Raw genomic sequence first — 5,169 nt, 5'->3', positions numbered from 1 at the left:
GCTGTGTCCCCACCCAAATCTCATCTTGAATTGTAGCTCCCATAATTCCCACATGCCGTGGGAGGTAGGTAATTGCATCATGGGGGCAGGTCTTCTCCCATACTGTTCTCATGGTAGTGAATAAGTCTCATGATATCTGATGGTTTTATAAATGACAGTTCCCCTGCACAAGCTCTCTCGTGTCTACCACTATGTAAGACGTGTCTTTGCTCCTTCTTCACCTTCCACCATGATTGTGAGGCCTCCCCAGCCATGTGAAACTGTGAGTCTGTTAAACCTCCCTTCCTTTATAAATTACCCAGTCTTGGGTATGTTTTTATTAGCAGCAATAGAACAGACTAATACAATATGGTTTATTACTCTAAAGTAAATATATGCTTTATAAATATATAGGAACCTCTGATTCCCAGGAAGGTCTCAGTAGGAACAAAATGGCATTCAAATTAAGTTGAGAAAAATTTTTTTTCTCTTAGAGACAGAGTCTCGCTCCATCACCCAAACTGGAACACAGTGATGCAAACATAGATCACTGCAGCCTCGAACTCCTGGGCTCAAGCTATCCTCCCACCTCAGCCTTCTGAGTAGCTGGGACCATGCCTGGCTAATGTTTTTAAAGGTTTTCATAGGGACAGTGTGTTACTATTTTTTTCTTTCTTTTTTTTTTCTTCCTTTTAAAAAAAAATAGGGCCAGGGTCTCGCTATGTTGCCCAGGCTGGTTTCAAGCTCCTGAGCTCAAACAATCATTCTGCCTCAGCCTTCCAAAGTCCTGGGATTACAGGCATGAGTTATCATGTCCAGCCTCACTATTTTTTTTAGATCTCAGATCTTGAACTCTTGGGTTCAAACAAGCCTCCCTCCTCCACCTCCCAAGTTGCTGAGATTACAGACATGTGCCACCATGCCTGCCTGGAAATTTTAATATAGAGATTATTTTAAAAGATATGGGCAGAGTGTAGGAAGATCATAGAGATAAAGAAACACTCCCAGACTTGCAACAATCAGGTACCTTTACTATCCATAGACCTAATGAGGCAAGAGAATAAAGCAATTACTAAAGAGAAAAAGCAAGCACTGCGTAGAGGGCCACCTAACAAGAGCAATGACCTTCAGCTGAGTGACAAAGGCAGGTGCACGATGACTACAAAAGTAGAGATCTGGGGGAATAAATTATCTAATCTTACTCTCTTCCCACTCTCTGATCCCTTGCTAGTGCTCCCCAAGGGCCAAACCCAAATGAAAGTCAGAAGGCAAGGTTGCCAACAGATTTTATCCACAGAGGTCAGGCTCCTAGGGCACAGAGCAGAGCAAAGATGATGGAGAGGATATATGGTGAGGCACACAAAAGGGATCCAGTTTGATCATGTCACCCTCCCATATAAAATCCTTCATTCTCTATCTTGATTAGAGATAACAGTCCTTGGCTGGGCACGGTGGCTTATGCCTGTAATCCCAACACTTTGGGAAGCTGAGGCAGGCAGATCACTTGAAGTCAGGAATTCAAGACCAGCCTGGCCAACATGGTGAAACCTCATCTCTACTAAAAATACAAAAATCAGCTGGTTGTGGTGGTGCGTGACTGTAATCTCAGCTACTTAGGAGGCTGAGGCAGGAGAATCACTTGAACCCAGGAGACAGAGGTTGCAGTGAGGCAAGATCACGCCACTGCACTCCAGCCTGGGTGACAGAATGAGACTCTCTCAAAAAAAAAAAAAGAAGACATAATAGTCCCATATTCCTTAGCATAACATAGAAGGCCCTTCATGGTCTGAGTCCCTTTGCCCAGGTCAGCAGAATGCCTGTTATTTCAAACCCTCCCATCCAGCACTACCAAACTATGAACTTTCATAACTCCTCCCTTTGGCATCAGCTCTTGCCTCTGTCAGGCACACAAATCTATACCGTGCCTGACTGGTGAGATCCTATTTATCTTTCAAGAGAGCTCAGTGCTCTCATTCTGTGCAGCCTTCCCTAAATCCCCAAAGCAGAAATGGTCACCCCTGTGTAGCAGCTGCACCTTGTATATGCTCTGGTGCTGCTCTTTTCTTACTATAGTATCTTTTTCTTTTTGTCTGTCACCTAACAAATGGTGAGTTCCTAAAAGGAATCATATCATGTTCATCAGAAACACTGCCTGATATGAAGCATTGCTAAAGAAGTATTTGATGAATCGACAGTGGCCTTGCCAGCTGGCACTCTTTGTTTTCTCTCTTCTACCTACATTCTTGTCTTCTGCCAACATGATAAATTACCTCAGCCTTGCAAACAAACAAGAACAGTCCGCCAACAGCTAATGTTATAAGTAAAAGACAATCCAAGTGGCAATTAGAAGAAATAGAACTATACAGTCCAGTACTTGCACAGGAGCGAAGTACACTGGTTAAGAGCACTAACTTGAGAATGAGAACTCAACTTGTTAGCTATGAAGTCTTGGCCATGTGACTTAGCCTCTCTAAGCCTTAGTGTCCTCATCCGGAAAACAGTGGTCATAATAGGGCCTACCTTACTGTGAACATTAATGAGAAAATGCACGGTGTTTGGTCCAAAGTAAGTTAACTATTAATAGCTGCAGAATCGGGGACATTTTCTATTCTCTGAATTAAAGAAAGGACTTGAAACTACTGCCAAATCCCATTCCCTGTTGTGTAATCTGGAGGCACGGCCTTTGCTCTCCCTGGATTCTCTGGCAGCACTTTCCAGTTAACAATCGTTTTTGTTGTTGCTGCTGCTACTGATAAACGGACATGTTTAATGACACATTGGTCTTCACAGAGATGACTACAGAGACTTTTCATCTATAATCTAGTAGTATACGACCATGCATCACAGACTAATTAGCCAGATGTAAAATAAACTAGCTTCTTACCACAACTACCCTATAAACATTGCAACTATTCTTTCCAAAATGACCCTAATCTTACATGAAAATACCTATTGTGGGGAAACCAGAAACCTAGTTACGTGACCAAAACTAAAAATTAAAGGAAAAATTGTAATTCACTGGTGAAAGTTGGTGAAAGCAGAGGAAATTCAGTGCCCTTCACTATGCTACTTTGATGTTACTTGTGTTCTTTTTGTCCCTCTTCTTCAGCCCATCCATGTTAGTTCTCAGTAGGTTTGAATAAGCCATCCGGAACTTATTCACTTCTTTGGAGCTCACCACAATGCTAACCTTCTTTTTCCCTTCAGTAGTTCTTAACAGACACCTGTCTGAAGACTCAAAGCCCGCAACAGAACCTTTCTCTAGAATGGGTTTGGTTCAACCTCAGTTCTCAAGGAACAAACGGTACCAGGAAAAGTCCGCTGTAAGTGAACCCATTTTAAATGAGAATCAAAACATCATAGTAAATAGTATGGAAAAAAATTAGGTTTGGTCAAAACTTCAACTTGAGAAATAAAACCAGAAATTATAAAAATAAGTTTGCTTTACTGTTCATTTAACTGTTAGATTATAATTGGAACTATGTACAAATGGGAACTGCCTAATTGTCTGACAACTTATATTACAGCAAGATAAAACATTCCCCACTTTATACAACATTCTTTACTTCCCATATGACTTTCAAAGCAAGATTATAAGATTGCCCTTTTTAAAAAAATTCACAGTTTTCATTGATTTTGCCAAGTATTTACATCATTCTCTTTTGAATTTCCTGTCTTGTCATTATGTTTGCCAATTCTCTCTCTGTTATTCTTGTATTTCTTACATGATTTAACTCTGCAAGATCTAGAATTGCCAATGGCTTAACAGTTCTCCAGTATTACTTCATCAACTTCAACATTCTTCTTAGTTGCAGGTGATATGGTTTGGCTGTGTCCCCACCCAAATCTCATCTTGAATTGTAACTCCCACAATTCCCACATGTTGTGGGAGGAACCTGGTGGGAGGTGACTGAATTATGGGGGTGGAGCTTTCCCATGCTGTTCTCATGATGGTGAATGAGTCTCATGAGATCTGATGGTTTTAAAAACAAAGGTCTCCCAGCACAAGCTCTCTCTTTGCCCCCTGCCATCCATGTAAGATGTGACTTGCTTCTCCTTGCCTTTGGCCATGATTCTGAGGCCTCCCCAGCCATGTGAGACTGTAAGTCCATTAAACCTCTTTCTTTTATAAATTGCACAGTTTCAGGTATGTCTTTACCAGCAGTGTGAAAATGGACTAATACAGCAGGATATGTAACTTCTCTTTGCCATTGATTTGCATTGCATGGTCTGCATTATCAGACAATTATCAGAGACTGACCACAAACACATTTGTGAAATACATTTATGGGAATGATATCCAGAGTAGACTGTACTGTCAAACAGTCCTGTTGGATATGTGTTTGAGGAAAAGTAAACTTTTTTTTTTGAAGACAGAGTCTTACTGTGTCACCCAGGCTAGAGTGCAGTGGCACACTCACTGCTCACTGCAGCCTTGACCTCTTGGGCTCAAGCTGGGACTATAGGCATACACCACCATGCCCAGCTAATTTTTTCATTTTTTGTAGAAGCAAAGTTTTACCCTATTTCCCAGGCTGGTCTCAAACTCCTGAGGTCAAGTCATCTACCCACTTCAGCCTCCCAAAGTGCTAGGATTACAGGCATGAGCAACTGTACCTGGCCAAAAATAAACTTTTAAGTGGTCAGTTAATTTGTTCACTCAATAAAACTTATTGAGCACCTAATATGTTCCAAGCACTATTCTAGACCATGAGGAAATAGAACCAAATACAAAGAGATAAAATTCTTGACTCCATGAAATTTATAATCCAGTGTGAGAGGCAGAAAATGAACAATAAAATGTTTTATAGTGATCAGTCTTAAGAAGAACCAGTAAGTTTAAGAGACAAAGGGTGGTGGGGGTTAGATAGGATGCTCAGATAAGACTTCTCTTAAGAGATGACTCTTGAAATGTTTTTATTGGAACTTGCATAAAGTGAGGATGTGACCCACATGAATATTTCATAGAACGGTATTGTTTCTGAAAGACGGATCAGTAAGTAGGCCTGAGTCAGGGATGTTAGAACAGTGCTTTCCAATCTTGTTCACATTGTGACACATAGAAGATTATGGTAATGGGCCAGGCACAGTGACTCATGTCTGTAATCCCAACACTTTGGGAGGCCAAGGTGGGGGGATCACTTGAGCTCAGGCATTCAAGACCAATAGGCAACATTGCAAAATCCCATC

The sequence above is a fragment of the Pan troglodytes genome, chromosome 1 (assembly GCF_028858775.2).
Source record: "Pan troglodytes isolate AG18354 chromosome 1, NHGRI_mPanTro3-v2.0_pri, whole genome shotgun sequence".
Classification (NCBI taxonomy): Eukaryota; Metazoa; Chordata; class Mammalia; order Primates; family Hominidae; genus Pan; species Pan troglodytes.
Note: the sequence above shows the minus strand (reverse complement) of the source record.